Here is a 12,786-nt window from a genome sequence, read left to right on the forward strand (position 1 = left end):
AAGTCATAAAGGTGCTGCTTGATGGTGCAATTTATAGCACTGTTGCCTTGGTGGTCCTGGGTGTGACTGCTGTCTTTCTGCATGGAGGTTGTATGTTCTTCATGTGCATTCTTGGGTTCTTTCCTAGCTCTCCGGCTCCCTCCCACAGTATAAAAACAATTATGTTAATAGACATCTTTAAATTGTCCTTACAATTTACAGATCCCAACCTGTGAGTGTGTGTGTGGTTGTATGTGTTGCCCTCCGATGGGCTGGCAACCTTTTTAGGGTGGACCCCTCTCTCTGTTGGAGATAGGCACCATCTTCATCTTGACCTGATATATAAGTGGAAGAGAGTGGGTTGATGGAAAATGGTAAAGGAAGATAATGATATCATGTTAAAAATTGATAAAAAATGTAAAGCAATTAAATGTGGTTTATTTGCAAAGATGTCAGGTGTTAATAACTCCGGCAGCAAGGAGCCTAGGAGTGTACCTGGCCAGCTCCTGAGGTTATTAGTTCGAAACCCACTGCCACAGACTGCCACTGGGTGTCTGAGCAAGATCCTTAACCCCGACACTGCTCACCGGGTGCCTCATGATGGCAGCCCACCGCTCCCCAAGTCGATGGGTTAAATGCAAAGGTAAATTTCTACAATGTGAGATCAAAAAAGTTCAATTATTATTATTCATGTCAAGCTCAGAACAAAAGGACCCAGTTTGAGGTGGAGAGAGTTAAGTTTAACAAACTGTTTATTCAAGATGGAGAGAACAGATTCGGCATCTAAGGAAGGAACCTCTGCAGGGGGAGAAAATGGGTTAATGGCCGCATCTATCTGATAGAGGATGATTATGAACATTTGCGTCTTAAAGTTCACTCCGTGCCCAGATGACGAGGTTGGTTACAGCCAGTCAGCTGCCAACAAGATGGCGGGCGCTGGTCAGAGAGTCCCAGACGCTCCCAGAGAACGGGCTCAGAGCCAGCAGATCAGAATTCCGAAGAGGTACGGTACACAGGCAGAAATCCAGCAGGAATCCGAGGACAGGTCAGGCAAACAGATCAGAATGAGGACTGGAAGGCTCAGGGGTCCAATGGCAGAATGGGTCAGGATCAGGCAATCAGAAACCATCAGGTACCCTAGAGAACTCTCACCAAAGGCTTGAATAATCTGGCACTGATGACTGGTTGAAGGCTGGTTAAATAGAGGCTATATCAGGTGGATCAGATGAACAGTAATGAGAACTGGGAGCTAGGCAGGTGAATTAAATTAGTTATCAGGCTCAATAATCAACAAAGGTTGATTCATAACATCTTTTGAGGAGACTAGGTGGACCTCTGCAGGTAGGTCCTGGAGAAAAGCAGGACTTAGTCATCCAAGGACAGACTAAACTGGAATAGCTGACAGGACCAGGCCAGACTTCAGTGGGGAGAGAGCAGATGTATCAAGTAGTGAAGTACAAATACTTTGTTACTGTACTTAAGTACACTTTTTAGGTATCTATACTTTACTTCATTACTTATTTTTCTTCCTACTTCTGACTTCTACTCATTACATTTTCACAAAACTATCTGTACTTTCTATTCCTTACATTTTTAAAACAAATGTTACTCGTTACTATTGGCTTCGGTTTAATGTTTATAAATATTTATTTCACGTCATGTGCTCCATTCAATGCAGATCAATGGTGCCATCCACATCTAGTGAAAACTATTGGAATTGGATAAGTCATTTAACACAAACACTCATTCATCAAATTTGTGCTGATGCTAAGGGTTAAGGTTTGCTAAATCATCAGAAGCAAACAGGTGTTCTTCAAACTTGCTAACTTGAATTGTCTATGCCATGCTACAATGTCGGATTTAGAAAAAGATGTAGAAATGTCTGAAAGGTTGGACACAGGAGAGGGCGTATCGGGAGATGGAGACCAACAAGACCTCCCTCATCCTTGGCCCTATCGCAAGGAATTTTTCGAAATAGTCAAAAAATTGAGCTTTCAATTCATATAGTGGCATCTGGCTGTTTATTTTAAAGTTTACTTTACAATTCTATACTTTAAGTAATTTTGGAGGACATACTTTTTCACTTTTACTTGAGTAAAGAGGTCAAGTTGATACTTCAACTTTTACCAGAGTATTTTTAAACCGCATTATCTATACTTCTACTTAAGTAACAAATGTGTGAACTTTTGACACCACTGGGAGAGAGGATAAGTCGTGGGTAGAAAAAGCAGCGCTGAAAGTCAGATGCAGCCTGTGGCAGCCCTAACGGTCAGGTGCGGCCTGCCGCCTGCCAGCCTACCGACTGAACCGCTCCACTGAGGACGCCATCTCCTCCGCTCTTCACCTGAGCCTGGCACACCTGGAGGAGAAAAACGAAGATGTGTGGATGCTGTTCCTGGTCTTCAACTCAGCTTTCAACACCATCATCCCACAGCATCTGACAGGAAAACTGGAACATCTGGGCTACAAGACTGCCCTCTGAAACTGGCTGCTTGACTTCCTCAACAACATACCTCAGTCAGTCCAGGTCAGACACCTCTGATGTCATTACCGTAAGGCTCCCCTCAAGGCTGCGTCCTGAGCTCCCTGCTGTTCGCTCTGATGACACATGACTATGTACCCAGGTTCACCACCTTTACATCATGAAGTTGGCAGATGATAATGCAGTGGTGGGCCTCATTGGAGATAACGCCCATCCTCACGACCTTCTCCAGAAGCATCACAGAGAGCCTTCTGACCAGCTGTCTCACTGTGTGGTGTAGGGGTGTTCATCACATCCGTCATGGCGATTTGATTCAACAATTTGATTATTTTCGATACTCAAGAATACACTATGATACGATTCGATTAATTGGTTGGTTTTTTTGTTTTTTTACCTTACAGGCTAGACAATGTTTCAAATTTGAAATAAATCAATTAAAGCTGTAATATTGTTATACATTTTTTTTTAGAAACAACAGCAAATAACGGAAGTAGAAAAGTTGCATCAAAAAATACTGCAAAAATACTGCACAAAATCAGTGCAATTAGTGCAATTCAATACCTCCATTCCAGACGTCCCGCCCCCTCCACAGACACTCCGCTGCTCCTCTCCCATATTGTAGCTGACCGCAAACAGTGCCACAGACAGGAGGCCGGCTTATTTTGTTTTTATGACTGAAATTGTGGAAAACAACTCGTGAAGTTTGACCCGTTAGAAGAGTGAGGTGCGCAAGAATGCTGGGACCCTTTTTCCACCTGGATCGCCGCTCTTTTTGGCCCTCATGTCCCTCCGCCCCCACTTCCTCACCGCCTCAGCCGCATCTAGACCCACAGCGTGTAGCACAGACCACGCTTCAATATTGAGCATAAATCAAAAATGTCTGCATCAAGCTCACTGCAACACACTGCTGTAAGAGTATAACCAGGAAGAGAGGTAGGAGGGAAAAATAGGTTTAGCGCCACCGCAGCACGGGAGGAGAATTACGTCCAGGAGCAAATGGATACAAAACGATTATTATTTTAGTGTGGTGTGGAGACTGTAAGAACATGAGCAGAGTGGTGAGAACAGCAGAGAGGATCATGGGGGCTCCTCTTCCCTCCATTAAAGACATTTCATCCCAGCGTTGTGTGTCCAGGGCCCGTGACATCATCAATGACCCCTCACCCCCCCACTATGGACTGTTCTCCCTGCTGCCCTCTGGGAAGAGGCTTTGCATTATCCACTGCAGGTCAAGCAGGGTCTGCAACAGCTTTTTCCCCGCTGCCATCAGACTGATGAACTGCTGAAACTATAATCTAAACTCTGGATAACATTTGCAACACATTGGTGCCAGTGCACCTACCAAAGTGGCTGTTTTTTTTTTTTTACATTTAATTAGAACACAATTCAATTTTCTACTGCATTTTGCACCGTATTTATTTATTTTTCATTGTACTGAACCTTTAATCAATTCCTTTTGTACCATGACTAAATTTGTCTGAGTCTAAGGTCTAAAGCAGCCCTGGAGGTTAGACATGGATGGCAGTTGCCCAGGTGGTTTTAGTCAGAAGCTGCTGAGTTCTCAACAGGGTTGAATGGTAGGAACAGGAAGACTAACAAACATCTGGGAACAGCAGAGTGATTAGTTCTGATGTTCTTCCTTGTTCTTCTTTTCTGTTATGGTAGGTCGCAAGCAAGTTTAAGGTTCATACCACCACTGACTGTACATGAATGTGTGTAACATGGACTAACATCGCCTAAATTCAATGTTTTAATTTTGTAATATGAAGATAAATAAAAAATGTTTTCCTTAGAGAATAAAGGTCCTTTATGTTTCCTTTCGTTCTCAACAATCCTTTAAGACTCCATTCCAATATTATTATGGTCATTATTATTTCTTCCCTTCTATTTTTCTAAATAATATTTTTAACAAATAGAGATTTTTGTATGTTACACAAACAGCTTCCTTTCTGATCATCATCCCACCTATTTTTCCTTATTGCCGTTTCTTTACTCTTTACTGCTGATTTTCTTCCCCTTTTCCAAACGGAATAGTTACTGTAATTACCCCCCATTTAGCTAATTTGTCTTTAGTTTTATTGCCTTTAACTCCTGCATAATCTAAAAGTACTGTACTGAATTTATAATAAAAAATCATGCCTTTTATTTCATTTTCCCTGAAATGTTTGTAATGCAGCTTTAGAATCGGTTCACAAAGTGTATATTTTGAATTCTGGTATTTAAACAGTATATTCCTATTCCCACATATCCTTTGATATTCTTAGAAATATATGAATTTTTTTGAAAGTAATTAAAACATGAGTTTCTTTGGTGTACATCTGCTTTTACCCCTACTTCTTTTAGATTACAAGTATTTTCCATTTTAATAAGTCTCATGTCTACATGTATTTCAGGCTATAACCATGGAATTACATGACATAGTTTTATGAGCACGCCTTCCTTCTATAATAAATCATTTGCTTTATAAATTTGAAAGAATACTATAATCATTACTTCCTTCATTTTTAAAGTTTTTTTACTACATCATCACTGACTCTCAATCTCAAGATTGTGTCTGTTTTTTTACATTTTCTATTGAACTTTATTGATCTCACATTAGATAAATTTACCTCAGCATTTAACCCATCCCCTTGGGGAGCAGTGGGCTGCCATTGTTCGGCGCCCAGGGAGCAATCGGGGGTTAAGGGTCTTGCTCAGGAACCCAGAGTGGAGGCAGTGGGATTCAAACTGGGTACTTGCAACCTTCTCAGAGCCCAAGTGCACTGCTCTAACCGATAGGCCAACATTCCCCCTCTAAAAGCAAATTCCCTGTTTGAGGGGCGTTGTTGATTGACCTGTTCTAAAGCCACTTTGATAGACATTAATTTAACTTTTATATTCATGAATATACCCTAATCTGTCATTATTTCCCCATATATTTGCTTAAATGGGATTTTAAGGCTATAGGCCTCTAATTTTTTGGGCTAGTAGGATCTTTTCAGGGCTTCTTACATGGTTATATTATTGCCTACTTCCAGCTACTTGGAATTACACCTTCATCCCATATTTTATTAAATAACTTTAATATTAATTTTAACGTTACTTCAAGTAGCTGTCAAAACATAGCACGACGTTTTAACTTCTTTCATAGTAATATTCATATCTACTGTTGATCTGTGACGTTATTTTCCATATTTGTATATTTTTTGAGTGTATGAAACTTCTTTAAGGCGCTCCCCACTGCTGCAAATGGCTCTCCCATCACGTCTGCTGTATCTTTATTTTTTACTATTATCTCCTGACGTCTAATTAAAGCTGGAATAAACACATTTCTTTTTTGCATAAATTTTCTTAAACATTGAGCAGACATTTTGAAGTTTTATTTCTGAACCTGTGGAGTAACAATTTGCTCTCCATGTTTTCTTTTTTGTATCCTGAAGAATGGTCTGTCAGGATATACAGTCATCCTGTTCATTATGTACATAACAGAGATTTGGGAATGAAACGAGAGTATACATGAATTTTACATGGATTACAATAATTTTTCATCTTGATAATTCTATATTTCCTCAAATTAAATGGGTCCTAGAATGCAAAACCAAATGTACATTGTCATAGATGAATAACGATAGTTCAGTGGGTGAAATGAAAAGCAGGACATGTCATGACATGGAAAAAGAGGACGTCTGGTCAGCCTACCATAGCAACAATCTGATGTTTCAGAGAGTGAGTGCTTGTTGCTATGATGCGTCTCAGCGGCTTTGCTTGTTGTTAACCAACCAATCAGAGCGCAGTTCATCTAAATATTCATGATCATACCATAAAAGGAAGAAAACCTGTCTTTTAACCAGGCTTGCATTAGAACAGCAAGTATGCCATTTTCAGCCCAACCAGTGTTATACGTCCTATTCAGAGACCAACACCAGATACCCTATAGAATAATTCTATCACCCTTTTAAGACGTTCTATATATCTCTGTTCTAGATGGATTGGATAACCCTTCACAGTGAGCTTTCTCTCATTGTGCATTCGTTGTTTCCTTGATCTAAAAACATTTCATAATATTTCATCATTCTGCTTCATTCTATCTCTATTCTCCCACTCTACAGAATCTGTTAGTTCAATCTCTAACGTTCTGCTCTCTCTGCTTTTTCTCATAGTAGCTTCATCTGGTCTGTTCCTGTTTGGCTGTGACTCCATCCTGGAGAGAAATATCAGCTGTGCTGCTGCCATCAACACCTTTGTTTCTAGATGTTGGAGCTTGGCCTGTTTTTCAGTGTAGTCCTGTTTCTCTGACTGTGACTAACTGGATGTGCTCTCTTCATCCTCTGGCATGGGGGCTGGCTGGGAGCTCATCTGATTGGCTGTGTGTTTCCTGGACGGGGCCACCTGTGGAGTTGGTTGACAGTTGCCTTTTGTATCTATGCTTCTTCTCTGCTTCTGTCTCCTTGAACCCCAGTCTGTCTCATCAGATGGACGCTCACACTGGTTCTGGTTCTGCTGGAGGTTTCTTCCTGTTAAAAGGGAGTTTTTCCTCTCCACTGTCGCTACAAGCATGCTTAGTGTGAGGAATTGCCGGAACAATCAGCTGGTTTTCCTTAGATAGAAGGACTGTATGATCTGGATGAATTGTCTCTGTAAATTTCCTTGAGATGATGTGTTGTAGATTGGCGCTATATAAATAAACTGAATTGAATTTAATAATTTATTTAAAGCTTTCTCATTTGGCATGTTGAAATTACACACTGACACACAATCAAACATTTGCGTGGAATGATAATCAGTACCAGTTTTAGAGGGGCATCATTGTGTGTCAGCCAAACTAACTATATATTTGAACACTTCTGCTTCACAGCACTCTTCTCCTGAAAACAGATAGCGAGGACAGAAAAATAGCAGACTTTTACAAAAAGGAGGATTTTCAAACTCTAGGCTGGATAAAAACAAAGTTATTTGTAAGGATTACATATCTGGATTGTCTCTTCATTGTAGTAACTTCAGGCAGATGTATCACTTATGCAATCAGTGACTTCATAAACTTCTATAGAGGAAGATATGATAAAAGCTTCCAAATTAATGATTAGAATTTCTAATTGTTGTTCACACTAAAATCACATCTCATTATCTGGTTGTATGTTAGAGCTCTTGTCACACGTGTTTCACCTTCAGCTGGATTCATTACCAAAGGCCTCATAAGTTAAATGACCCCTTTCGCCTACTTCACTGAGCTCATTGAGCAGCTTGTCACAGAATAATCTCCTGACACTTTTCACAGCTGACGTTCTCCTGGTGGACGTTCTTGTCGCAGATCACTGGCACTGCAGACCATTATCAAAGCTAGGGGCCAAATTTGGCAAAAGGCCTGAACCTGCTGCATGGGCCTTACATTAGCCAGGGTCATCTTTCAGCTGACCCCTGACATACAGTCCTGTCATGCAAACACTTACGCAGTCAATAAACATCCATCTGCAAAGCTACTGTGGACAGTGGATTTACATATTATGTTGGCTGGCATTCACACAACAGACAGCCTGCGTTAAAAAATTAAAAGGATGTGTACCTATCAGCAGTAGTGCCTGCCCAGATATATTGTAGTTTTAGTCCCTCATCTTGAAAATTATTTAAAGTAATGACATTATTCAGAAATGTAAAAGCATCCACATTTGTTTTAGATGTGTCAAAGATTGAGCTTTCTGCTAAGTTAAGCAAATTACCTTTCAGATATGTAAAAAACCATTAAAGTAAAACCTTATCATCACATTATTTCCTTCCCCCACCAAATAAAAGATAAGTCTGTGTGCTTCAGTCTGAGTCTGCTGTTATTGCACCTGATATCTAAACACTGCATGGGTGGATGGTTACGTGCTAAGACTGACAGCTGCACACAGATAAACTGTGTGGTAACTCTGTGAATGTTTTTTTTTTTTTTATTTGTTGCTTTTTTCATTTATCCCAAGTACACCGAACAAAAATATCAATGCCCCATATCAAACTTTGCTGCTGTTAGGAGTTAACGACTGTAAATGAGCATTTGCTGATATTTTTTGTACAAAAATAAGATTTTTCTTCATTGTCTTCAATGTCTTTTATCGAACCATCAGCCATTTAAGAGTTTGCTTCCAACCGACTGGCACTGCTGCAAACCGACCTCATCCGCCACATGTGACCACTCCACAACAGGGTCGACACATCCGACTCGTCCATCTGCAAGATCGGCTGCCACACACAGCTGATGAGACTATGGGTCTGCACAACAGAAGCATCACAACTCAGACTGTCCGTAACCACCAATAGAAGACAACTTGCATGCTTGGCGCCCTCACAATGGTTTGGATCTCACTGTTGTCTGCGTAAGAACCGACTAGAATGATGAAGCATGTCGCCACACACCCTGTCTGGTGTGAGGCCACTTTTTCAATAGTCCCTTCTGCTCCCACCAATTCAAAAATGTGTGTAAATTGATTACTACAGTCCAGATATTTTTATATCTAAGGGAAACACATTCCAGGACATTCCAACCTTCTTGTTCTTTTATGTGTTTTTTGTTACTATATAAACTCTTTTTATATTGTTTGTTGTATTTTAATCTTTAATGGCATCTTGCCTTAACTCTTTGAACTCTATATAAGCTGCTGGAACCAGAATTTTCCTGAACGAGTATTCCTAAGGGATAAATAAAGTTGAATCTAAGTCTGGGTCTTATTTAACAGAACTGGTCTTTTCTTCATTTCTTGTGTGAACTAAATGTTTACCTTTGTCTTTTGGGAAGTTTGTGATGGAGGAAAAATTTATTAAATTGGATAGGTATAATTTTTGCTGTCGGTTTTTAGTTTGTGGCATCAACTTTCTTCCGAGTGGGAGAAATTGGGACCCTAAAACCTCAAAATGAATGAAATTTAAAAAAAACTCTCCTAGCAAAGTCATGCGATTTTTGATGACCAATATTTAGTTACGCCAGCATTCAGAACATGTAGGTGAATCGCTCTCCCCAAAACATCCCACCCCAGACTTGGATATAACAAAACAGAATATGTTCAGAACAGTGAATAGAACATGATGTAATAACGTAAAATCAAGGGCCCAAAAAACGGTGTTCCCCTTTAATGCACAAAGATATTAGGACAAGATTCTCAACAGAATTGTTGTGCCGTTTGTGCAACACCTTTCAACATGACAATGCCCAAACTCATGTCCACCGTTTGCAATACCTTCAAACAGAGGACATTGTTGTTCTGGACTGGGCCTACATATCCGCCAGACATGTCTCCAATGGAGCACGTCTGGGATGTTCTGGAGAGGCGTGTCCAGCAATGTGCTCCATATTCCAGGCAATGTGGGTAAGTAAGTAAGTAAACTTTATTTCTATAGCACTTTTCACAGACCAGGGTCACAAAGTACTGCACAAATTTATAAAAAGTTTATATAAATTAAAACAATATACAGAAACAGTAAACACAGTATTAAACTAAAAAACAAGTTTAAAAAAGTGGGTCTTTAGTTGTTTCTTAAAAGTGTCTATACAAACAAGAGAACGAATGGTACAAGGTGCTGACATGGGTCAGCTCCATGTGCCTCTCCAAGAGGAATGGAATAGCATCCCACAGGCCACCATAGACAATCTGAATAAACCTAATGTGAAGAAGACGCGTTGCTCGGAGCGACGCAGCTGACGACGACACTGAAAAAAGAATTCTTCAACCTGAAGAAGTAAGGTGGATCCTCAACCCTATCATGTTAAAAGGACTGCTACACATAGCCATACCACCATGTTATCAATGCCTATATGAAGATAATTAATTACTGAAAACATATTTTTAGTTTCTATGAATATTGCACAACCCAAATGTTTATAAAACTTTTCAATTTGACATTTGAACGTTTATATTATTGTTCCGTGTATGGAGAAAATAATATGAAGTATGGCGAGTTGTGAAAAATGCTTTGACTTGAGCTTAAAATGCATAATTTGGTTAGTATCCATTTCAAATACATTGAAATGGATACTTTTTCTTCTTTTTTTTTTAATGTTTAATAGATATTAATTTGAACTCAATTCAGAAATATGTTATTGATCTCACAGGAAATTTTAGGCAGCATCGATGTCATAAAATTAAATGTTTAAATTCTATGAACGTTAAAGGACTGTCTAACAGTGATGGGCAGTAGCGCCGCTACATGTAGCGAAGCTATTAGTTTAACTACATTTTCCAGTAGCTTGACCGTAGCGTCGCTGCTTTATTTATCAAGTAACTTTCCTGTAGCGACGTTATTGTTTTGATCAAGTAGCGACGTAGCGTCCACAAACGCTACAAAATCCAGGGCAAAACTAAGAAATGAAACCAAGTTTTCTATTTTGAAACAACAATCAGCCACAAGCTACTGTAAATAGCAGTTTCAGCTGACGCTCTTATAAGTGGCGTAGTAGCACAGGCACACTCAGTAGGGTTAAACAAGCGCACCCTTTCCGAGGCTGTCGTTCTATTGGCTGGAAAGGTTGCTAGGCAACGATCCAACTGCAGTCTGAGAGAGCAAAACAAATCCGCAAGCAGAGCCTACGGGTTTGCGAGCGTAACAGACCGCGGTTTGTGCGCGAAGAGAAGGAGGCAAGCGAGAGGAGAAAATATCTGTGCAAGAAGGATTAAATCTGAGAGAAAAAACAAAGAGAGAAGAGAAAATATTTGAGAGAGAGCGCATGTTTTAAGTGTGAGCATTATAAGTTTTGAGAGCAAGAAGATGAAATTCTTTTCTCAAATTGAAATGACAAGTAGCTTGCCCAACACTGCTGTCTAAGCAAAGGATTATGAAATGAAAAACAAGTAGAGTACCACCAGAGGTAAAGTTAGGATGAAATCATATAAAAATTTTCTATTTGGAGCAAATTTGCATTCAAATGTACTGGACTAATATCAATGCAACATATAATCCGTTCACCAGATTTTTGGTTGTTGTTTTTTCCGGTGTGACCTAAATAAAAGTTTCAGTTAATTTTGTTAAGATTTATGTGAGATTAAAACTTCTGTACAAAATTACCTCACAAGTTGAAACCAGCTTCTAAAACTGAGCTTACACACATACACTACCGCACAGTTTAAAACAGGGAAATAATCTGGATAAGTTAAGTTTTAGGAAAACCTAATAGAAATTCCTTGCAGCTGCACAAGAGTAAAACTATGTTTATAAAGGACTGAAAGTGGAAATCTACACAGCAATTAGAAAACCGAAATAAAAAAACAATCTAACATGGCTGACTTAAACAGAGCATAGTCAAAAGTAAAAAAGTTTTAAAAGAAGTAGGCCAAGTTTAAACTTTTTTCTTTATTAGTTCGACAACCAAGATGAAGCATCTTCCTTTAGACGATTATTTTCTGCAGCGTTTAAAAAGCAGAATGAGGATCAACCATGTTAGATGTCGTTATGGCTTTGCTAACAGTAGTTAGCCTGGTCAAAACACAGAGAAATTATAAACTGGATTCCTAACTTGGACCTGAAGCCGCTGTAAGTTCTGACTGGGAGGTTCAATTCATTTCAACTCAGTTTATATTTATAGCACCAATTCACATCATGTCATCTCAGGTCACTTTCCAGGTCACCAGATCATCAAGTTTCACATCTAAGGAAAACCAGCTGATAGCAATGACTTATTCACTCTACAGCAATCCCTCACACTAAGCATGCTTGTAGCGACAGTGGAGAGGAAAAACTCCCTTTGAACAGGAAGAAACCTCCAGCAGAACCAGGCTCAGTGTGAGCGGCCATCTGCTGAGGCCCACTGGGGTTCAAGGAGACAGAAGCAAAAAGAATAACAGAATGAAATAGTTATTTACTACTGTCCAGATATTTTTATATCTAAGGGAAACACATTCCAGGACATTCCAACTTTTTTTTGTTCTTTTATGTGTTTTTTTTTTTTTACTATATACACTCTTTTTATTGTTTGTTGTATTTTAATCTTTAATGGCATCTTGCCTTAACTCTTTGAACTCTATATAAGCTACTGGAACCAGAATTTTGCTGAACGAGTATTCCTAAGGGATAAATAAAGTTGAATCTAAGTCTGGGTCTTATTTAACAGAATCTGGTCTTTTCTTCATTTCTTGTGTGAACTAAATGTTTACCTTTGTCTTTTGGGAAGTTTGTGAACGAGGAAAATTTTATTAAATTGGATAGTCGATGCAATCAACTGGTTTTCCTTAGATAGAAAACTTTGTATCAATTTGACTGTATGATCTGGTTGAATTGTAAAGTGCCTTGAGATGACATGTGTTGTGAATTTGGCGCTATATAAATAAATTGAATTGAATTGAATTAAATAGTTATAATTTTTGCTGTCGGTTTTTAGTTTGTGG

The sequence above is a fragment of the Cyprinodon tularosa genome, unplaced genomic scaffold (genome assembly GCF_016077235.1).
Source record: "Cyprinodon tularosa strain WSP-4 unplaced genomic scaffold, ASM1607723v1 ctg906, whole genome shotgun sequence".
Lineage (NCBI taxonomy): Eukaryota > Metazoa > Chordata > Actinopteri > Cyprinodontiformes > Cyprinodontidae > Cyprinodon > Cyprinodon tularosa.